At 37.7% G+C, this 25,156-nt stretch overlaps 1 pseudogene; it reads left to right on the plus strand.

Annotated features, from left to right (window-relative positions):
• Nucleotides 1–14,176: 14,176 nt before the first annotated feature.
• On the plus strand, nucleotides 14,177–14,269 carry LOC125344456 (annotated as a pseudogene).
• Nucleotides 14,270–25,156: the final 10,887 nt, after the last annotated feature.

Below are 25,156 nucleotides of genomic sequence, written 5' to 3' on the forward strand. Positions count from 1 at the left end.
ACTGGGGTGCAACTAGATTACTGTGAGTCTCTTAATCAGCTAAGAGACTAACATTATGGATTCTAGGCCTCTTCTCTTAAAGTTCTGTAGACCAAGTCTATGATTCACAAGATTCCCTTTGTGCAAACTGAGGTAGTTTGTTCATTTGAGCAGGTTTCACTTGCGGTTGGGAAAAAAACATGGGTACAGATGTAGAATTAGGGTACCCTCCAATGAAATCAGGCCTGTCTCCATTTAACATCTGTTTCATTTGTACCCTTATAGAAACCTGGGCTCCTTTCCTACAAGGATCTCAGTTAAAGACAGAAAAGGCCAGAATACTTGAGATAAAAAGATGTGTGGAGGAAAGTGGAAGATGTGTATTCTCCAGGGATCCACTGGGGATGAGCCTTCTTCTTATCACCCTTTGCTCCTAATTGAACCCCTCACAGAGTCAAGGACTATTCTCAACAAGTTACCTAATGCAGTGCTTATCTCTATGGTCACCACAGAGATAAGATAAGCTGAAGCAAAGGGCAGGGGAGGGCTAAATATTTCCCTGAGGAGATGAGCAGTAGTGCAGGGTTGACAACAGGCATGTAGCTGGAATATTTGGGAACCTTTCCCCTGGACGTGGGGCTTCTTGTACGTGCTCTCTGCACAGCTTTCTTACCTAGACTTCTCAACCAGATCTGACCTCTTGCCTTCAAATTAGTTTAGAATAAAATTGTGAACACCAAGTTCACTTGATATAGAAGGATTAATGATCCCAGTACAGTGGCTAACACATTTAAGCCTAATTTTCCTAGCAGATGAGATTGGGGAGATGGGTAGAATAGTGTTTCAAGGATATATGGGACAAAAAGTTAGTCACACCATATCTAAACCAATAAAAACTGGAGACAGTAGTTTGTCTTAACTTATCAGCTATACAGAAAGTATAAATAGGAGGATGCTAGTCCAGTGGCTAGCCCTTACATAAAACAAGTCTTTATTTTAAAAAGAGTAAAAGCCAAAAGGGGCTCATAGAGTGGATCAAGTGTTAGAGTGCATTTCCTATTAAACATTAGACCTTGAGTTCAAACTCAAACCCAGGTCCCAGCAAAAACAAACAAAACCAATCAACCAACAAAAAAAACCCACAAAAAAAACCAAAACATGAATAAAACAAAACACGAAAACAATATGAAATATGGATTAATGGGGAGATCTGGTCTAGACACATGCCACTGAGCTCAGGAATAACAGAGGGAGTGAAGCTGGCATGCTAAAGAAACTAATCTTGGAGGATGCATCTTCTCTCCATCATCAAGATCTCACCTACACCAGTCACAGAACTCTGAGCTCTTGATTTCTAACACCTACATACCTCAGAACAAGTATACAACTCTCAGGATGATATATGGCAGAAGGTAGAGTTTTCCTGACTATATCCTTGTATTCATGGCTGGAAACATGGGTATAGACAGATTAATACTGATCCATCTATCAAAGCTGGAGATGGTTCCTTTTGCTAACCTAGGCTCTCATTTGAGCACTTGTAGTAACAAGTTTAGTGCCCCAAACCAAACTACTCAAAAATGCCAGAAGTGGCGCTGTGGCTCCACTGGCAGAATGCTCTGCTTGAGCAAAAGAAGCTCAAGAACAAAACTCAGGACCAGAGTTCAAGCCCCAAGATTGGCCAAAGGATAAAAAAAATAAGTAGAAGCTCACAGGTACAAGTTTACAAGTTTGCCAACATTAGTACAGATGGATTATTGTGGTTCCTTCTACAGGAGCAGAGGTTGATTATAATCTTTTCAACTAAATTGGAAATGCAAACTTGTATAATGTTCTCTGTGGCAGAAAGGCAGGTATTATAAACTAGATGCCCACATGTGCCAAAATGACAAAAGGGGTTTGGCTAGGTTACATAATTTTACAGAACATCATGTATGAAAAGCACCTATTAGTTTTGTCTCATATAAGCCAGATTAAGCCTGGTGATGAACTCAGATCAAGGGGCTGAATTATAAAAGAATCTTGACATATATGATATCAGCCCTAGGTCTTGGGCACTGCTCCTTAGCTTCTTCTCTCAATATTGACACTCTACCACTTGAGCCACAGCTCAACTTCTAGCTTTTTTGTGGTAGTTAATCAGAGATAAGAGTCTCACAGGACCAGGCACAAGTGACTCATAACTGTAATCCTAACTACTTAGATGGCTGAGATCTGAGGATTGGGGTTTGACGCCAGCCCTCGCAGGAATGTCTGTGAGACTCTTATCTCCAATTAATCACCAGAAATCTGGAAGTAGAATTGTGGCTTAAGTGGTTGGGCACTAGCATTGAGCAAAACATGTGTAGGATCAGTGCCTAGGCCCTGAGTTCAAGCCTTAGGATTGTGCTCACTCCTCCCTCCAAAAAACGAATCTCATAAACTTTTCTACCCCAGCTGGCTTCAAACCATGACCCTCAGACCTCAGCCTCTTGAGTAGTTCGTAATACAGGTATGAACCACCAGCCTCCTGACAGGATTGTTTTTCACAACAAGATAAATACTAGCTTTCATCCCCACCTGGTCACTTGAGTTATATGGAAGGATGGGGGATGAAGAGGGCTTTTGCCTCAAGAGATGCAAAGGTACAGCCAAAGTGTTGACAGCAGAGATGCAGCTGGAATATTTTGGGACCTTCTGTGGAGGAATGTGCTTCCTCAGTCCATCTTCAATAACTCACTTTTACCACTTGCAAAACTACAGATCTCATTTCAAAGCTCATACTCCTAGGATTTCCTGGGCTAGCATGGATTTTCTCCTGAGTGGAAGGCTTCCTGCACCAAGTAGATATCAGGGAAGTGGCTAGATTCCTATGGATTCCTCTTACCTGAGTGGGATATGGTGCCTCCAGGGATTCTCTGCTCCCAGGACCTCAGACCAAGGATATGACTCATAAAATGTTCCCTAATGCAGAAGATGGGAGTTGAGGAGGCGTGAGGGCAATTAATTGGCTAGATCCTCTCTAGTTCAGGGTTGACAGCTGGGGTGCAGATGGATTACTTGGAGATTCTCCATAGAGAACATTGAGAATGAGGCTTCTTCAGTTCATCTTCTGTTATCATACAAACACCTCACAGAGACAAGGCCTCTCCTCTCTAAGTAATCAACACTAAGTCTTGACTCCAAGCTCACATAAAGCTCAAGTAGGGAGTGAGAGAGGGGTGAGGTTGTTCCTAGGGGAGATGAAAACCTGTACAGCTGAAATACAGGGACCTGCTCTGGGGTCTCAATTTCACTGCTCACAGAGCTCGTACATGTCCACTTCTCAGAAGAGGATTTTGGTTCCCCAGTTTTCCTGGGATCGAATAGAGCTTTCTTCTGATTAGAAGCCAAACTGTGCTGATCTGTCAACTTGGATGCAGTGGATTATTGTGGCACCTTTTATTGGAGCTAGAGGCTCCTCTTCCTACTTTTAGTTCTTACCTTAACCATTTGAAGGGCATGCACTCTTTCCTTTAAAGTCCCCAGACTAAGTGTGTTACTCTCATGGTAACTTAAGGTCAAAGCACAGGGGGTGGGAGGGATGTAGGATATGATCCTACTGGATGCTTCCAGGTTTAGAACTGACAGTAGGGGTGTGGCAAGACACTTGTGGTCTGTTTTGGAAGAGAGTTTGTTCTCACCACCTTTTAAAAAAATAACTACTTATTTATTGTCAAAGTGATGTACAGAGGGGTTACAGTTTCATACGAAAGGCAGTGGGTACATTTCTTGTGCTCTCATCTATCCTTTATAAACCTTAGACTTCTCAGTAGATGTCAGACCTAAGATGAAACTCCAGGACTCCTCTGTGGCAGAAAGTGAGATGAGGGGAGTGTTGGGGAAACTGACTTGTCTTAGATTCACCAGAATGCAAGGCTGACAACAGATGGCAGGGCTAGATTAGTTGAAAACCCTTGTGGGTGGAGAGTTCCCTCTGTTTACTCTCAGCTCTCACTTGAATTCCTCACATCCCACTCTCCAAGTTCAAGCCTTTCAAGGCTCTCCAACTTAAAGGTCAAAGCATTTGGTAAGTCATAACTACCACCATGCCTGGGGCCTCCCTGGGCTGGCAACAGGGGTAAAAGTGATTCTCTGATGGCCTCTAAATCCTGTTTCAGATTCCTCATCTTAGTATCTGATTTCTGTATACCTCAGACAACTCCCCTCAGATTTCCAGAGTCCCCTGATATGTAACGAAATAGTATTTTATTATATTTACTTCAAATGTTTCAAATGTTCTGTTTTTCTTTACAATTGCTTCTGAAACTAGTCACATTAGCATGTTAGACAAATAAACAAGTTACTGAATAGTTTTCTAAGGTTATAAAGGTAGCCACATAGAAGAAAAAATCCATCTGTCGCAAAAGTCACTCATGATTAGCTTAATTATTATCTTAAACACAATTCTTAGGAAAATGAAAAGGAAAAAGTGACTTTTAGTATAAATGTTTTTGCCACCAACTAAGAGAAACTGGAGAATATAAAGCAAAACGAATTAGTTAATATAAATTTACATCAGTATTTAAACTAATTCCTTAAATCTAATTTCAAAACTTAAGTTTAATTTTCCAAGCTTTCATCCATAAGTGGATTATAGTACTTATACTGCTGGATGCTTCACTTAAATGTGCATCTTGGGTTACCACTGCTTTCTTAGACAGTACTTTACAATCATATGAAACAACCCAGAAGGCATAGAGTATAACAGCGCCAAAGCAATTAGTAGACTTTAGCTCCCTGAGTATATTCTTTCAGGTTAAATTGTACTGCAGTGCTTTAAAAAATAGTTGCCACAGTAACCTTGATAATTCCCCTTCTGAGAAACATTCTTTTCTTTCTCTTGTACCCTTCCTCTAGTGGCTTTATTGTTCCTATAAGGCTAAAAGATTGAAGGGAAGTTGAAGTTAAATGCTAATGATTTTATGTTCTTATTTTGTGCCTCCAAGTGAGACTAAAGAAAATAATCTTTGCTCAGTTAGTTTGGATTTTCTTTGAGGAGGGAGAAGGAAATAGAAGATAGCTCTTACGGTGACATAGCTGCAGTCTGTATAACAGAGTGTAATCTAAATAAAATCTGACATCAGAACACAATACTTTGTAGGTTTGTTCATACACAGTTACTTGGAAATCATGTATGAGCTAAATTTCTCAACTGAGTGATTAGTTATAAACATTTGTAAACAGGTCACTATTGTAGTATTGGTTTAAACTGATTTATATGCATTGGTCTAGACACTGAAAAGAATAATTCTTAGAAACCAGGGAGGATTTTCTTGCATTCATAGTGGGATGGTTTTAAATGATTTTATAGTTGTTGTGTGTACCAGACCTCAGGCTTGAACTCAGGCCCTGGGTGGTGTCCCTGAGGTACTTTTGCTAGTACTTCAGTACTTTACCACTTGAGCCAAAGCTCTACTTTTGGCTTTTTGGTGTTTTTCGTGGGAGATAAGAGTCTCACAGACTTTCCTGACCAGGCTGGTTTTGTATCACAATCTCATATCTCAGCCTGCTGAGTAGCTAGCTTTACACATGGAAGCCACCAGTGCCCAGCTTAAATGAAGTTTTTAACCTATGAAATTTCCCATAAGGAAATTTATTCAAATGCTACCTCATAAACAAATCTCATACTTTCAGTTCCCCTTTCTCTTTCTTTCTGTTACTGTTTAAAAGGATTATACAGCTTCTTGGTGGGGAGTGGGGGCGTATATCAATTCTGGAGCTTGAACTCAGTGCCTGGGCACTGTCTCTTAGCTTTTTCTGCTCAAAACTAGCACTCTACTACATGAGTCACAGCTCCACTTCTGTATTTTGAGGGTGTTTAATTGTAGTAAAGAGTCTTTTGGATTTTCCTGCCTAGACTGGCTTTGAATGGCAATCCCCACATCTTAGTCTTCTGAGTAGGTAATGATTACAGATGTGAACCACCAGCGCCTGGCTACAACTTAATTTTTGCTCCTCAAAATTTTTATGTTAAATTCAAATAGTTATCTCCAAGAAATTTAAAACTAAAGCTCCTCTTTCTGTAAAACCTAGGAATGATGCTTGAACAAGATATAACAGGCAGGCTGCTACCATGTATTTGTGCATATTTCTCAAATATGTCAGTAAATGTAAGACATTCTGACAATTGGATCATTTGACAAATCTATTTAACCTTACAATAGCTACTGGAGACTAGCCAGAATTTACTTATTTATTTTCTACCTCTTCTACACCACTGCTCTCATATTCATAGCCTGGTATTTTTCCTCTTCTTTCCTAGCAATGAGGAGGATAAACGTTCTTTTGGACATAAGAGCTGTCAATACTTTTAAGGCTAACCTTTATTTACTTAGACAACTGTCATACTTGTTTGAGTAACATTTAGTTATAGTTTTAAAATATTTATTTAATCCATTCATAATTGATCAGGTTAAACAACAGGAATAATTTCAAGCCTAAAATTGATGTCTGATTATCCATTTTAGTGCTGACTAAATTGGCATTGACATAGGGTAGATGGGTATCTATTCTAACTCTCAGCTATTATGCAGATTTCCTAGAAGAGAAGGTAATTTCTGAAAAAAAAGTGAAAATCCACAGACTCAGAAAAGCCTACATTGTGAATATCCTGTGGGGAAATTTGACCAGTTGGCTGAAACTTAATAGTAAATGAGACTGAATCTTTTATGGACCTCTAGTGTATGTTACATTTGATGCTACACTTTAAATTTTCTCAGTCACCTCAATGTTGTAGATCAGATTGAATTGGATAAATCAGCAAGAATATACCTCCACGAATACAAAAATGTCTAAAATTTTATGCACCACAGTTATGGAATAAGTCTTCATTGTACCCCAAACTCCCATGGGTTGAAGGCTTGGATCCCAGCTGATGGTGCTATTGGAAGTTGCTGAAAATTTTAGGAAGTGGGCCTAGGCAGAAATTCCCTTGATTGTGATAATTCTCTATTCCCTTTCTCCCCCTCCCTCCTCCTGTCCTTCCCTCCCTCCTGCCTCATTTCCTTGTTTCATCACTCTATGGAATTCTGTCTAACAAACTTAGAAAGTAGTCTTTTCTCCGTATTTTCCATTATTGTGGATTTGTAATTTTTTCCATTTTCATGGCATTTCATAGGATCTCAGAAGAAAGAATAGAAAAAGATGTATATTTGTTGTATGAAGACATATATTTAAGACACAGATTTTGATATGTTTATTTTTAAGTAGTTATTAAGTAATTAAACCTGCATTATAGTAAAATGTACATATTGATAGAAGGCAGACTTTCCTGCCCTGGCTGGCCTCGAACTGTGGTCCTCAGCCTTCTAAGTAGCTAGGAGGTACCCAGCTTCATTTAGATATTTTAATTTAGATTTAGATTTCATTACATAGGCATGATTGTAACCATTGGTGACTGACTTAATATCCAGTCATTCTGGGTTAAGGCTGAAAATTTAAGTGTCTAATCAAGGTTTGGTCTTTGTGTCAACTAGCTTCTGTATTGCAACTAACTAGGACTCCACTAACAAACTTGCCTCAGTAGAAGAAGGAATTTTTATCTGGGTGCTGGTGGCTTACACCTGTAATCCTAGATACTCAGGAGGTTGAAATTGTAGGATTGTGGTTTGAAGCCATCCCAGGCAGGAAAGTCCATAAGACTTTTTTTTTCAAATTTTTATTATCAAACTGATGTACAGAGAGGTTACAGTTTCATACGTTAGGCATTGGATACATTTCTTGTACTGTTTGTTACCTTGTCCCTCATACCCTCTCACCCCTCCCCCTTACCCTTTTCCCCCTGAGGTGTTCAGTTCACTTACACCAAACAGTTTTGCAAGCATTGCTTTTGTAGTTGTTTCTCTTTTTTTTTTTTAACATGTGTCTCTCAATTTTGGTATTCCCTTTCAATTTCCTAGTTCCATAAGACTTTTATCTCCAATTAAGGACCAAAAAAGCTGGAAGTGGAGTTACCTCGAGTGGTAGAGAACTAGCCCATAGCAAAGAAGGTCAGGGACATCAACGGGCCCCAAGTTCAAGCCCAAGGACCAGCACACACAAAAAAGTGGAGATATCTCTTTTTACTTGAGAGATTTACATTCAGATTTCTTTGTGAAAGGAACTTTTTACAAGAAACTGATTTGACTTCATAAGCAAATGCTATATGGAATACTGGATTGCTTTTATCAGGTACAAAAGTACTCCTCTGTGCTTTATTAGCAACTTTGAAAAATGTTGACTTTTCAAGTTACTAACATACCATTTAGCAAATTACAATGTCAATGGATTACTGACTTTTTACAAATACATTTCAGTTAAAATGAAATTACATTTCACTGAAATGATGTAGCTAATATTGAACTTAGTCATAAACAAGAGAATAAGTAATGGCAAAGTTGCTGTAGACATTTTATGCACCAGAATCATTGTCATTTCAAAAGTGATCTCACTTATACTTGGTAATACATACATTCCTCTTCTCATTTTATAAAATTATATATATATATATGCATACTTTCATTTAAGTATCATCATAGACATGTCATAATTTTTTTCCACTTCATAAAGAACTGAAAAATGAGCTAGTATATAAAGCATGGTACACTTGAATAAGTTCAAGGTGACTTAATGCAATTTTATTAGATGAAAAGGCCTTTAAGACTTGGGGTATCAACTACCTGCTGTGTGTAGCATTGCTTATAGCAAGGCATAACTACAGTAGCAGATAAATGAGTCATAAATGGCCTCTCTGTCTCATTTATTTTTTATTGTAGACTAAGAACTGCTAGTCCAAAAGCTTGCTATAGCATAGCTCAAGTAGTTACACATTCCATTTCTTTTAAAATAGCACAAGCCAGCAGATTTGTGGCCATTCAGAGACTGGCTGCTTTGCATATTTCATGAAACCTCATCTAACATCTGGCCAACATAGATTCAGTATTGCTTGTTCCCAAAATATCCTAAACTTCTGCTGCCCATTGGAGTTCTCTGACTCAAAGATTCCATCTCGCTAAGTGACATCACCTACATATACACTTCCTCTTCGAGCATCCTCTCCTATTATTACCTGTGCTTTCCTCTTCTTTTGAGTAGTGACCTATACTAGAAGCCTCTGGAAAGTCTTATGGTAAGAGGGACTTCTGTTGAATGCAAATCAGTAGAAACTTCATCCAAGATAGTCTGTGTGTGTTACTTCCTGCTACTTCATATTCAACTTGTTTTCTTTAATCAGTAGATTAAATTTAATCCCTAGATCCTCTCACAACCAAAAGAACTTTCATGGTATTTTCCAATGCACGGTGTTCTTACTATGGAAACAATATTTTTGCTTTTCATTTAAGAGTAGATGGTAGAAGATAGGAAGCTTTTATTATACTCATCATGTTTTGAAAGATTGAGAAATAGTTATATATGTAGTATTTAAGCAAATTTAATCTTTCTTGCATCATTTTAGTTTGTGTTGCTTTCCTTGTATTTTCCTTGTGTACAAAAATGAATTATGCAGGGACTGAGAATTTGGCTTAGAGGTACAATGCTTGCCTAGCATGTATGAAGTCCTGGGTTCAATTTCTCAGTACCACATAAACAGAAAAAGCCAGAAGCAGTGCAGTGGCTCAAGTGGTAGCCTTGAGCAAAAGAAGCTTAGGGACAGTGCCCAGGTTGAGTTCAAGCCCCAGGATTGGCAAAAAATGTGCATTATTCATTTCCTATGTGAGCAGCACTCTACTAAGGACTATAGAGTATTTGCAGATGAAAAACCATAATTCATTTTCAAGATCTTTCTAAATATTTTATTAGTGTAAGCAATAGGAGTATCCTATTTTCCCTTAGTCAGATAAACATGGTATAATGATTCTAAATAATTTCTTTATTTTATTTGCAAGAGTGACTTTTTTATTTTTGGCCAGTCCTGGGGCTTGAACTCAGGGCCTGAGCACTGTCCCTGGCTTCTTTTTCCTCAAGGCTAGCACTCTGCCACTTGAGCCACAGCACTACCTCTCGCCATTTTCTATATATGTGGTGCTGGAGAATTGAACCCAGGGCTTCATGTATATGAGGCAAGCACTCTGCAAGAGTGACTTTTAAAAGTCACATTTTTTGTCAAACATTTATGAGGAAAAATAAAAAGTGCCTATAGATTCAATTTAGGAAGAACAATTATTTTAGATTTTGAAGTGTGAACAACAAATAAAAAAAGATCATTAAGGAATAGGTCAACTTAACTTACCTTTCCATCTGTATTAATTTATATATTAATTCATTATATATACATATAGATTTAAATTTTTTCGTGCCGGTCTTGGGGCTTGAACTCGTCGTGGCTTGGGTGTTATACCTGAGCTTATTTTGCTCAGGGCTACTTGAACCCAGATTCACTTCTGACTTATTTGGGGATTAATTGGAAATAAGAGTCTCATGAACTTTCTTTCCTGCTTTGTCTGGCTTCAATCTGCAATCCTGAGATCTTAGCTTTCTGAGTAGCTAGTAAAGGTATGAGGCTCTGATGCCTAGCCCTTATCCCCATTTTAAAAGACAAACATTATGACTATAAATCAGGACCAGTGTTTTCTCTTGGACTATAAAGTCATTTCCTTCTTAGAATCTTCTTTAATATATTCAAGCAAGTATGTGTAAGAACTATCTTCTCTCTCAGGCATTCCATTAGCCCTGTCCTTCCCAGTGGTACCACCTGGGACCTTAATCAACCCCCATTCCATGGTGTTATCTTCCAGGCTCAATGTTTCTTTTCAGAAGCACCTCCACAAAAGGTGCTCTTGCCTTGCCCCTCTTCCCAGGACAGAGGGCCTTTGCCCATCCACACACCACCAGACAAGGCGCCCTGATCTTATGCACTGTTCTTCTTGCAAAGGTATGGCCTTACACCACACAGGGTGCCTCTAGTATAGCCATTTTCATGCCTCCCATTGCTCAAAACTTCTTGCCAGGGCCAGTGATGGCCCGCAGAGGCAGGAGGGGCTGCCCCAGATATGAGGTATGTTCTCTATTTCTAGATGTTGCTATAGAAATAAGGACAGTTTGGATCTGAAAAAAAAACCTGACATAATTCATACAGAAGAAAGGTTTGCTTAAACTCACAATTTTGAAGATTTCAACATGCCAATTGTTCTTAGTACTTTTAAAGTATATGGTGAGATAGTAGTAAATTATGTTTGAGAGTGTAATATGTGACAGATGCCTCTTCATTTTTTCTGGGCCTAGAGCTTGAACTCTGGGCCCGGTGCTGTCGCTGAACTTTTGTGCTCAAGGCTACTGTGCGGCCACTTGAACCACAGCTCCACTTCTGGCTTTTAGGTAGTTTATTGGAGAAAAGAGTCTCACAGGCTTTCCTGCCCAGGCTGTCTTCGAACTGGTCCACTCAGATTTCAGTCTCCTGAGTAGCTAGGATTTTAGGCATGAGCCACCAGTAGCTGGCCTCACCACTTTGATAGGATAAAAAGATAGAAGGAAAAAAGTACCTGGTGTCTGCAATCCCATTTGAGGGTGTACATGCTTTCCATGACTAGAATACCTCTTATGAGGCCACACATACTAAAATTTCTGTCACTTCCATATAGTACTATGGACTGGTTGACAAACCTTTGACACATAGGCTTTTTCAGGACATTTAATAATCAAACTATAGTTGAGTGCCAGTGGCTCAAGCCTATAATTCTAGCTACTCAAAAGGCTGAAACCTAAGGTTCAAAGCCAGCTGGGGTAGAAGGTCCAGTCCATGACATTCTTTTAATTTTTATTTTTTGCCAGTTCTGGGGACTGAACTCAAGGCCTGGGCACTGTCCCTTAGCACCTTTTGCTCAAAGCTAGTACTCCACCACTTGAGCCATAACATTACTCATGCCTTTTCTGTTTATGTAGTACTGAGAATTGAAGCCAGAACTTCATGTATGCTAAGCAAGCCCTCTACCACTAAGCCACATTTGCAGCTGCATTTGTGAAATTCTTATCTCCAGTTAAGCACCAAATAAAACAGAAGTAGAGCTACGGCTCAAACGATCTTTGAGCAAGAAAACTCAGGAACGGAGCCCAAGTCCTGTGTTCAAGCCCCAGGACCTGCTCAAAAAAGTACTTTTCTGTATCTTACTAGCCAAAGATTTGCTAAGGAAAATAATTGATACTTGAAATATACCATCATTTTAAGGAAAAATTACATGTATTGTATAGAAATTGTAAGCATACTTATCTAATAGATGAAACTCATGTATTGAAGCTATATAAATTTGATTTGAAAACAGCTGTAGGACTTTCCTTTTTCTAAGTGTTAAACTTAAGACAACAAATGCATTTTACTTTTATATATTCAAATTAGTTTTTCTTATAAGGAGAGAAGTAATTCCGAGTTTCCAACAGTTTTTATATTGATTTCTTGATTAGGTAAGCAAACATATTTCCTTCCGTAGGTTTTTCTTTTCCTTTTTTGCTTGTACTAATACTCATATTTGGTCTCAGGGCCTCAAGCTTTCCCACATGCTATTGACTGATGCCTCCAGCCTGATTTTCTTTTAATTCTTTTCTTTTTTTTTCTTTCTGCTGGTCCTGGGGCTTGAACTGGGGGGCTGAGCTCTGTTATGAGCCTCTCTCTACTCAAGGCTAGTGTTTTACCACTTGAGCCACAGTTCCACATCTAGCTTTGCCTGAGTATATTGGAGATAAGAGTCTATTGGATTTTCCTGTCCAGGCTGACTTTGAACGTCAATGCTCAGATCTCAACCTCCTGAGAGAGAAGTTAGGATTACAGGCATGACCCAGAGGTCTCTGAACCATTCATCCTATCAAAGGGACTCTGTCTTTGTAGGGCACAAACAGCCATAGATATAAATGATTATAGATTATAAATGATTATGCATGGTTATGTTAAATACAACTTACTTTAGGAACACTGATACTTCAAATATTTTTCACATGTTATACAATATTATTCCAGTTTTGTTTTTCTCCAACCCTTTAAAAATGTGAAAAACAGTCTTAGCTCATTAGCTCATGTTCATGTCCCATGAACTCATTTCTAGGCCTGTGAGATGTGGTTTACTGATCTTTGTGCTAGAATATTTTTTAAATCAAAAGAACAGTCTGTTTTCAGTTTTCAAAAGGCTTGGTTTTTTCATAACCACATAACCTTCTATGTTTGTTTTAAAAATGTCACATTGGCACTTCAATTAAGTAGACCAAATATTGCTTCTCAAGTCTTCCTTATCACATATTAACCAAGTACCTCTGTTTTGATTTTTGTCTTCCCAAGACCAGACTCATTTTTTTAAATAAGTGAAGACTACTCTATACTTGAAATTTCTCCAGAAGTTGTTAGAAAATCACAATTTTTGTTTTTTTACTGTATTAGGAAAAATATTTAGTTTTAGTGTGTTACATATTTATTAATTAGTATAACACTTTTGTAAAGTATGTATGAAAAGTGTATTCCAAAACTTAAGAACAAACATATTCTTACCAAGAGATCTGTTTACTTCTAAACTGTTTATGATCTAAATAGCCAGGGAATTATATGTTTTAAATATTTTACTACAAGGCACTATGTATTTCTCACTTTTTATTCTTCATAATATTTAGTTTATCATCAAAGAAAATGAGTTAAAATCTTATGTTGTACACATAAGCTCTCTTGCATTTTATTATTGTTCATTATCATAAAATAGTGAAGTTACTCTTATAAGTGAACTGCATTTTCTTCAATTCCTTGCTTAAAAGCTAAAAGGTGAGAACTTAAAGTTACAGAAAGGAAGAAGAATCTCTGTGTCTTCCATATATTTGTGATGTTTAAATGCTCTATTAATTATTAAACAGAATTATTTTTTTCTCTTTCTTGATCTTGTTTTCTATTTTGTGGTACTGTGGTTTGAACTTGGGATCTCGTGCTTACTAGGCAAGCATTTACCACTTGGGACACATCTCCAGGCACTTTCTTGATTTCTCAGCTTTTGTCTAAAATGGTATGCTTTTTATGAATGACATGGAAACAAAAAAGAATTCTATTAGAAGTGGTTTTTAACAACTGGTAATTTCATTCACATCAATTCACATCAACTACATGAAATAGTGGACTTTGTTATGATATTTTCTTTTATGTTTTTATATTTTTTTAATTTTTATTGTCAAACTGATGTACAGAGAGGTTACAGTTTCATATGTTAGGCATTGGATACCATCCTCTGCTAAGTGCTTTAAAACTATACTTTCAGGGATCATTTCTATAGTTTGTTGTGATATTTTCATACATGCATATAATGCACTTTAATCAATTACTTCCTCCCATTGTTTTCTCTTATACCCCTCCCTGTTTTCCCTTATATCTTTCTTCTTCTCTTATAATCTTCATTCTCCTTTTTTTCTAGCTGTTACTTATAAATGAAAACACAGCCTTTGTCTAAGTACAGATTATTTAGCTTAACGTGATACTCTCCTGTTTTACTCAATTTTTAACTTAATATTTTATTATTATTATTAAGGAAGTAATATACAAAGAGGTTACAGTTACATACTTCAGATAATGAGTACATTTCTTTTTGGACAATGTTACCCCTTTCCTAGCTCTCTCACAGTTTTTCCCTCCCATCTCCATCCACAAGTTGTATAGTTCATTTTTAACATAGTGTGTAATAGGTATCACTGCTACATTTATTCACCCTTCTTCCTTCCATTTCTGTGCCACTCTGGTCCTCACAAAGATCAATAAAGTAACAAACAAAACAAAAAGAAAACAAAAATAGCAAGAAAGAAAAATACTCTTGTTTCTATTTCCTGGTGTTCATTTCTCATTCATTTTTAATGACATGATTTTATTCTTTGAGACAGAATAAATAATATTGTATATATGTGTGTGAATAAATATATATGTATCACATTATTTTATTTTATGTTTTTGTTCATAAGGTTTATTCAAGCATCACTATGCTTATTTATGCAATGGCAGAGTCAAATAGCAACAAAAGAAACTGTCTGGAGAAGGAAACCTAAAATCTCCACCATCTTTTCAGGGAAAAGGTTATGGACTCCGTAAGTCTGGGCTTGGAAGAGTAACCAGAGTCTTAGTCAAGGAGAGCTTAGACATCATCTGAATGGACTTCTAGGAACAGAGGCAGATATTTTGTGTCATATTGGTGAAAATTATCCACTTCAGATAAGCCATTGACAAACCAGTGTGCAGAGCCAGTATGCAGAGACCAGTGTGCAGAGCCAGTGTGAAGAGCCAGTGTGCAGAGACCAGTGTGCAGAGCCAGTGTGCAGAAATCAGTGTGCAGAGTGTCATCTAGGGTAGATGTGTCCAACCTCTGTGCTGTCAAGATTCAGTGTAATTAAGATGCAGGCAAGGAATCTGTCCCAGTATTCCCTTCAAACCCATTCAAGCCAAAACTGTTACTTAAAATACTCAGCACTTTAAGAAGCTTTGCATGCTCTGTGCTGTCTTTCTTACCTTTGTGACCTCTGCATGCTGTGTTTTGCTAACTAAATCCTATGAAAAGATATGCTTGGCGCTGGTAATATGGCCTAGTGGCAAGAGTGCTTGCCTCATATACATGAAGCCCTGGGTTCAATTTCTCAGCACCACATATATAGAAAACGGCCAGAGGTGGCGCTGTGGCTCAAGCGGCAGAGTGCTAGCCTTGAGCAAAAAGAAGCCAGGGACAGTGCTCAGGCCCTGAGTTCGACCCAGGACTCGAAAAAAAGAAAAAGAAAAAGATATGCCTGTATGGATTTTAAAGCTCTTGGAGTGTATTGTCTGGTTATTGCTCATTTATTTCTTGTGGATTTTGTGACGTGAGTTTAGTATTACTTCTTAATAAAATCATAATGGCCATGGTTTGGATCTGCAGGGTTCTACTACAGAAGCATGCAGTGAAGGCCTGGTCACTGCTGGCACTCCTTAGGGAGGAGATGCCTCCGAGAGCAGGCATACCATCAATGGATGGGTGGGCTATCCAGAGGCAAGACCTATTTGTAGGAAATGGGTACCTGTCCCCAGACCACTACTCTGGGTCTGCTTATGGGTAGCCATGAAAGGGACAGCTTTCTTCTACAGGCCCTCTGGTGTGAGGTCCTTGCACAGATGCAGCAGTGTGAGGTCCTTGCACAGGCTCTTTGGTGTGAGCATCTTCATTCAGTGAGATGTGGAACATCTCCAGTGAGCATCCTCATGGAGTAGAACATGGAGCATTTCCAGTGAGCATCCTCAATCAGGATGTGGAGCATCTCCAATGAGCATACTCTTTCATGAACACCTTCCCCTGGTTTCCTTCTGACTTATGGAACGCTTACTCACTCAAGTTTTTTTTTTTTTCTCACTTTACCTGCTTACATTTCCTATAATACCCATATTTTGCAAGGTTTTTTTGTTTGCAATTTGTAAATGAGATATTTCCAGTTCCTTTCCCTAGGCCCTGGGGACTTCAATGGGCCTTCAATGAGTGTTGTTGTTAAAAGGGGATTTTTTTTTTTTATCAAGCCATCCACGGAAGTCCTTTGTTTGCTTTATTGTACACTTTGCTATGTTTGGCTCCTCCAGGAGTGTAATGGGAGTTAGTTCCTTATTTCAAAGTCAGCATTGTTAAGATGGCCTTTCAGCACTGCAATCAGCTCCTAAAGCCAATTTGAACCTTCTAGAAGTCTTCATGCAATCATGACCCCATAGCTTTGCGTAATGCTTCCCACTGAAGTCATGCCACTGTCCTGTGAGCTGTGATCTCCCCTCCAGAGCTCCTCTTCGTCTGAGGGGCTGCTGACCCACGCCCAAGGGTCAGCACATAAAAATTCCACATTATTTTAAATAGAATTTAATTCTTGATGAAAGATCTCAATTCATTAATAAATGCTTATATTCAATTTTTAAATTTTTGTCACAAAAATTTGTTCTTGGTAACAGATTTTTTTTTGCCCTTGGGGTGTGTGTCTGTGTGTGTGTGTGTGTGTGCGTGCGCGCGTGCGCACGCACACACATGCTGGTCTTGGGGCTTGAACTCAAGGCCCAGGTGCTGTTCTTGAACTTTTTTGTTCAAGGCTAGATCTTTGAACTACCACTTGAGCCACAGCTCCACTTCAAGCTTTTTGGTCATTTGGGGATAAGAGTCTCATAGACTTTCCAGCTTGGTCTGGCTTCAGGCTATGATCCTCAAGTCTCAGCCTCCTGAGTAGCTAGGATTCTAAGTGAGATTCTAAGCCACCAGTGCCTGGCTTTGGCCTTGGCTTTTTACTCTCTGTAAGGAGATAGATCGGTCAATCCTGAATTATTGAATTAAAATTAAATTTTAATACAAATATTTTGTTTATACAGCTCTTTATATACTACATGATAAAGGAAGTTTATAAGGTTGACACCTCTGTTGCATCTTTCAAAATAATAGAGTTAAATTATATTGAAGCTAGATTTCTTTCTGGTCAGTGTTTGGATATTATTCTTAACTATTGAATAGATATTATTAATCAGATTAATTAACAATGGGAAAAAGAAAAAAACATAGCAATCCTGTCATTTGGGGAATTTGTTTGATAAGCCCATCTAAGAATTGTATAATTTTAGGAGGAATATGCTTATGTTTTACCCTTCTATTTAGTCTTTGGTCAGATCCTAGACACAGAAATTACTTGCTAACTTATACATTTCTTTCTGAAAGGAAAGATAACCTTATTGGTTTTGTCTTAGGATTACTATCTAACTTGGCAATCATACTTTAAACATTTTGATGTCCTTACTGATTCGCTGTATACATTAATATTCTAGAAGCCAACGTTACCATTTTAATTAATCAGCTGAACAATATATTTGCTGTATGCTTACTTTATTTTTGTGTAAGTCATATTTTAACTATTTTTCTATGTTGTATATTGAGCCTAAGGCCTCATGCTTACCAGGCAGATGACCTACCACTTGAACCATGCCTTAGGCTATTTTTTTGAAATAAAGTTTGGCTAATTTTATCTGGACTGGCCTTGTACTTGTCATCTTCTCTTCTCCTTAGTAGCTGAGCTTATAGGATTGTACAACCATACGCAGCTTACATTTTTAACTTTTTAAAAATTGAACTTCATCCTAGAATATAGTAATTCAGCCCAAATAATATAGTAATTCATGTGGGTAATTGCGTGTAGTTTTATTATCATACAATACAAAATACGTGTCCATGTTTGGTTTCTTTTACTCTGAGTTACATTTATATATAAAAGAATGTTTTGTTTTTCTTTTGTGCAGGTCCTGGGGCTTGAACTCTGCACCTGGATGCTGTCCCTGAGCTTTTGTGCTCAAAACTAGTGCTCTAACACTTGAGCCACAGCTCCACTTCCAGCTGTGGATGGTTAATTGGTGATAAGAGTATCATGGACTTTCCTACTTGGGCTGGCTTTGAGACATGATCCTTAGATCTCAGCCTCTTGTGTAGCTAGGATTACACACATGAGCCACTGGTGCCTGGTAGGACTTTGGCATAATTATATATGATGAAGATGGGTATTCTGAATACAAACAAATTGGTATTAATGTTACAAACCAGGAACTATCAGGAGAAATAACATCCTATTTTCCAATTACTTGTAGAAATGATAAAATAATACTAAGTCTGCCAAAAATTGTTTTGGGTAGATATTTTCTAAAGGTCATATTATGAATATTAATGAAATCACTTCAGTGATTTGTATACTTATTTCAGTGTACATTTAGCAACTGACTTAGGCCACTGGGAAATGGTGTTAAAAAATCAGATTTTTTTTACATAAGACCTGTACTGAATATGTATACTTATTTTTTAAATTATATGAATTACAGCATATTGTCTTGTAAGTATTGCTGTTGCACTGATTCACCTTTTACCCTTTGTCTCATCATTTTGATGTTCGCCTTCCCTTTCCTAGTTCAGATAAATAAACCAAATGTACAACTGGGGGTGGGGAGGAGGGAGCTGGGGAGGAAGGAAGGTGGTAGAAAATGAGGGAGGCAGTAAAATTTTTGACAAGAAATGTACTCACTGCTTTATATATGTAACTGTAATCCCTCGACAATAAACATTTTTTAAGTTATAAGGAAACTTACTATTGATTACATGGAATTTTACTATTGATTTTATATGGAACTCCAGTATCTTCCTCAATCCAAAGGTTGTAGCTTGAGTAATTTGTTAGTGGCTTTCATTACTCTTTATGTCTGGTGAGTGTGTGTATAGGCGCATATGCATATATACTGTGGATTGAATTCAGGGCTTGGGTGCTGTTCCTGAACATTTTTGCTCCAGGATAGTGCTCTACCACGTGAGCCTCTGTTCCACTTTTCTTTTTCTCAGTGCTTACTTGGAGATACGAGTTTTATGGACTTTTTTGCCCGGGCTGGCTTGAAACTGGGATCCCTCAAGTCTCAGCTTCCAGAGTACTAGGTTTATAGTTGAGAGTCACCAGTGCCTGGTACATGAGATAGTTTTGTTACTATGGCTCTGTACTTTAAGTTGAACTTCAGTATTATGATACCTCCAGCATTGCTATTTTACACAAGACTACTTTTGCTACTCGAGGTCTTTTGTGTTTTCATGTGGGTTTTAAGACTGGCTTTGTTTTAAATTTCTGTGAAGAATGGCATGGGGATTTTTATGGGAATTGCATTGAATTTATAGATTGCTTTTGGTAGTGTCACCATTTCCCCAGTATTAATTCTGCAGATCCATGTGCACAGGATATCTATGCATCTTTAGATGTCTTCTACAATTTCCATCTTTAAGGTTTTATAATTTCCCTTGTAGATGTCTTTCATGTCCTTGATTAAGTTTACGCATAGTATTCTTTTTAGAGGCTATGGTGATCAGCATTTTCTCCTGATTTTTTCTTTCTCTGTTGTTTGTATACAGGAAAACTACTGATTTTTATACGTTGATTTTGTATCTTGCTATATTTCTGAAGGTATCTATTAGATCTACTAGTTGTGAGGTGAAATCCTAATGTTCTCGTAAGTATATGGTCATATTATAAACAAAGAGGGATAATTTGAATTTTTCCTTCCCTACTAAGATCCCTTTTCTTTCTTTCTATGGCCTTATTGCTCTGGCTAGGAATTTCAATACTGTAATGAATGAGCATGGAGAGAATGAACACTACTGTCTCATTACTGACTTTAGAAAACATGATTACAATTTTTCTCCATTTTATATATTTTCTATATGTGTAATATATATTACATATAGCCTTATTATGCTAAGGTACATTCCTTTTAATCCTAGGTTCCTCAGAGTTTCAGCAAAGGATGCTGTATTATGTCAAAGGCTTTCTTTGCATCAATTGTGATACTCTCTAACTCTTTTTATGTACTGTATTACTTTTATTGATTTACATATGTTGAACCTACCTTGCTGAAGCTGGTTTATTTTGCTAGGATACTTTAATGAGTTACTTTCAGGCATGTCATGTAGAAATAGAGAGTGGGTAGCAGAGTCTCTGAACACAGCTCATGGGTCAGAATATACTACTCTCAAAACTTGCATTTTTGCTCTTCTCAGGGAACAGTGCTTGCTCTGGCTTTTATGGGGTAAAACCTGTCCTGGTCTTAGACAGCATCCCTCAGGGACAGCATCCTTTGGCTGCACAGAAGTTCACTAGGCCACACCCATTTGTTGCTTGGGGCTAGATATAGGGGTTTTAATCAGCCTATTTAGTTGAAAGATGAGTTGGCTGGTATGACTGCTCTCATGGCTAGAACCATAGGTTTTCTTTACTATTGTCATTTTTTTCCTCCCTGGGAGTGGGGCACAGACACTAGTCAGAGGCAGTTTGAAGCTTATCAATCTCTATCCAGTCCTCTACCAATATTTTGTTTGTAGTATGGTTGACGTAGGTGCCTCTTTCTAGAAGTCAGGATCAAAAAAAATAAGGGATCAGGTAGAGCACATCTCCATGGGAATAGGAGCTTTTCTTTTAGAGATCTATTGCCTGATGCTATTCATATTTCTCTAGCTACTATCTGTCATTTTACTTTGTCCTTGGTTATCTTTTATCATTTGTTTTAGCCATATACCACCAATTTTACTTCTTGTTCATGGTTTTATGGGGAAGTGGTGTCTATCAGCAATGTACCACTTCTTGTGCATTGTGTACCAATTTATTTTTAAACATAAAACATAAATTGTATATTAACAGGTACCATGTAATGTCAATATATATTTATATTGCTTGCTATGCAATTTAAATAGCTTAACCATTTTTGCCTTCTTAAACACGTGTCATTATTTTTTGTGCCCATCCTGGGGCTTGAACTCAGAGCGTAGGCATTGTCCTTGATCTTTTTCACTCTAGGCTAGCCCGCTACCCCTTGAGCCACAGCTCTACTTCCTGCTTTTTGTTTGTTAATTAGAGATAAAAGTCTCATGGATTTTCCTGCCTGGACTGGGTTCCAACCATACTCCTTATTGAGCCTCCTAATATCCAGCTATGTTTCTTTTTTTTTTTTTTTTGGCCAGTCCTAGAGCTTGAACTAAGGTCCTAGGCACTGTCCTTGAGTTTCTTTTGCTCAAGGCTAGCAGTCTACCATTTGAGCCATAATGCCACTTCTGGCTTTTTCTGTTTATATGGTACTGAGGAATTGAACGCAGAGTTTCATGTATGCTACAGAAGCACTCTACCACTAAACCACATTCCCAGCCCTATGTGTAATTTCTTAAAGAGAAACTTTAAAAATTCCTTCTTATCACTTTAAAAAATGTACAGTACATCATTATTAACACTCTGCAGCAGTATTCCAAAGCTTCTTACTCCCATATAACCAGAAATTAGCACCCATATCAATGTTTCCTGGTCCCACATTGCCTGTCTACAGCTTCTATAACCAGCAGTCTACTCTCAAAGTCTATGAAATTAACTTGTTTGCATTCCACATGAATAAGATTATGCAGCACTTGTCTTTAAAAAAAATCACACAGCTTTTTTCTCCTAATAGTTTTTTTTTGTTTGTTTTTACGAATTGGAGCTAAATTCTTTTTTTTTTTGGCCAGTCCTGGGCCTTGGACTCAGGGCCTGAGCACTGTCCCTGGCTTCTTCCCTCTCAAGGCTAGCACTCTGCCACTTGAGCCACAGCGCCACTTCTGGCGGTTTTCTGTATATGTGATGCTGGGGAATCGAACCTAGGGCCTCGTGTATCCGAGGCAGGCACTCTTGCCACTAGGCTATATCCCCAGCCCCTAAATTCTGTTTTAATTAAGTAGTTGTACAAAGGGATTTCATTTCCATTAATCAGATGAGTGAAATACATCTTGTTCAATGTCATCCCTTCTGTCATTTTCTGCATTTAGTATGAAATTGCTAACACCCGGAGATGAGTAATTTTTAAATTTTGACTATTGGTAATTGTTTCAAGTATATGAATATTTTCTGTAAATGGGAACAAATCTCAGCCTTTTGAAAGGAGAGTTTGAATAAAATTTTGACACACTTCCCAAAAGAGAGCATAAAACTGGGAACATTAAATATGTTTAGCACAGTTTTTGTTTTGTTTTGATTTTTCCAGTCTTGGGGCTTGAACTCAGGGACTGAGCACTATCCCTGGATTCTTTTTGCACAAGGCTAGTGCTCTACCACTTGAGCCACAGTGCCACTTCTGGCTTTTTCTATATATGTGGTGGTGAGGAGTCGAACCCAGGGCTTCATGTATATGAGGCGAGCAGTCTACCACTAGGCCATGTTCCCAGAACTAACAAAGTTTTATAACATGGAGAAAATTGAGCACTATAAAGGAGCCTTCTAAATACAAGGAGAGGCAGGAATGTGTTTGCAATAATGACTAGTATACTGTCTTAACATTTTATCAAACTTCGGTCTTTTAACTCAGAAATACGAATAGCATGCTGCTGCACTAGAAAAGGGAAGGATCATATTGCATTTATATCTTTCTTAACATTAAATATATAAATTTATGCAAAACATCTCCTGCAAATATCAATTACTGTTATTAGTATATATATTATCTTTTGAATTTATTACAATATAAGGTTTTTCAAAGCAGAACCCTTGATGTGTTTTAACAAAGGCAGTGCAAGGAACATTTGAAGAATGCTAAATAATCCACAGCTAATGATTCATGCTAGAGCTCACAGATCATACCCAATTGACTTTCTCTAATGTCTGTCTCATCCTTGTGCACAGCTGGGATGTAATAGGTCTTTTCTCATGATAGATAAGAATGCTTTGGGGATTATGGGCTGGAAAGATCTGAGGTTACATCTGGTGCTATGTTTCTCCTTTGCCCTAAATCTGAATTTATTCATGATTAGTTCTGCTTTCTAGTATAATCAGTAGAACTAAGGAGGTCATATAGAAAGTAGAGGAGAAAGATGTGATGGATGTAGACATAGTAGGAAATGATGAATGATGCTACAAGCTCCATGGGATAAAGGTTACAAAAATACATATGAAAGAATAGATTTTCCTGTGCTCTGAATGTATGTCAAATAATAAACTACTTAAAATGCACCTGTTTAATGTTCTCATTTGTCTTTTCTACATAACTCAACGTATCCTTTTGCAACAGACAAAAATCAGAGATAGGTTAGATATTTACTATCCTCACACAAATTTCTTGACAAAATGTTGAGTGCCATTTAATTCTGGATATTTAATACAAATTTGGTTATAATAAAGGTTAAAAGGTAAAGAAATACGATGATTATTGTTTAGTAAGATGATAACAGTAATAGTAGTGTTTACTTTTGCATATGGCTGGCACACTACTATGCAGTTTGTATAAAATAGCTACTTCAAACCATTACAAAAGTATAAGTAGGCAAATAATGGGGTGGGAGAAAGGATTGTGAAATATCATATAGAAAACACATGGTGGAGCCAGGATCCAGTGGCACACACCTGCAATCCTAGCTAACTCAAGATGTACTGAGTTCAAACACCATGACCAGCACACACACAAAAAGAAAATACATGGTAGAAAGTAGCAGAGATTTTTTAAAATCATGTTCTGTCTTGAAAGAAGATCCTCATTTTTTCTAGATAAAAATACGTTCCACCACAAATTGGATACATGAATCAAAGCCAACTTGGGTTTAATTTGTAAAAAAATCACTTGATGTTGAAAGAAGTAGAAGTTCTTCTATTTTTCTTCTCTGAGATTCTGATGGTTCTTTGTCTCTATAGTTAACTTATTGATTTGCATGTTATTATAATGAAACAATCATTTTCTTTTGCAGTGTTTAAACTATTTGGCAAGCTTTTTTTTTTTTTTTTTTTTTTGCCAGTCCTGGGGTTTGGACTCAGGGACTGAACACTGTCCCTGGCTTCTTTTTGCTCAAGGCTAGCACTCTACCACTTGAGCCACAGTGCCCCTTCTGGCCGTTTTCTGAATATGTGGTGCTGGGGAATTGAACCCAGGGCTTCATGTATAGGAGGCAAGCACTCTTGCCACTAGGCCATATCCCCAGCCCTGTTTGGCAAGCTTTTAATGAGTCATTTAAATAGATAATATGTCTAATTGGATTAACCAAAAATGTTGCTAACCTTTTAATGCTAAATTTATATATGGAAAAGTGAGTCTTTTTTGTGTGTGCTGGTCCTGGGGCCTGGGTACTGTCTTTGAAGCTTTTTTGCTCAAGGCTAATGCTCTACTCCTTGAGGCACAGCTCCATTTCCAACTTCTGGCTTTCTTTATAGTTTTGGTGTTCAATTAGAGATAAGAGTCTCATAGACTTTCCTGCTCAGGCTGGCTTCAACCCATGATCCTCAAATCTCAGACTCCTCAGTAGCTAGGACTACAGGTTTGAGTCACTGGAACCCTGCTAAAATGAGATATTTTAAAGAACTTACAAATTTAACTAATTTTTATAGTTCTTTTTGTGTGTAGGTGTGTGCTGGTACTGGGACTTCAATTCAATGCCTAGGCACTGTCATTTAGCTTGTTTCACTCAAGGCTGGTGCTATACCACTTGAGCAACAGCTCCACTTTGGGTTTTGTGTGGTGGTTAATTAGAGATAAGAGTAGTGTGGACTTTTCTTCCAACGCTGGTTTTGAACTTCAATCCTCAGATCTTAGCCTCCTGAGTAGGGAATATTACAGGCATGAACCACCAGCATATGACAATTTTTATGCTTCTTATGATTAGTGGATTTCAGATATTTTAATAGTTATGCTTCAGAGACAATAAAATGTTGTGGAATGTTTTGAAGAAAATATGTAATGAGAGAG

The sequence above is a fragment of the Perognathus longimembris genome, chromosome 28, assembly GCF_023159225.1.
Source record: "Perognathus longimembris pacificus isolate PPM17 chromosome 28, ASM2315922v1, whole genome shotgun sequence".
NCBI classification, from domain to species: Eukaryota; Metazoa; Chordata; class Mammalia; order Rodentia; family Heteromyidae; genus Perognathus; species Perognathus longimembris.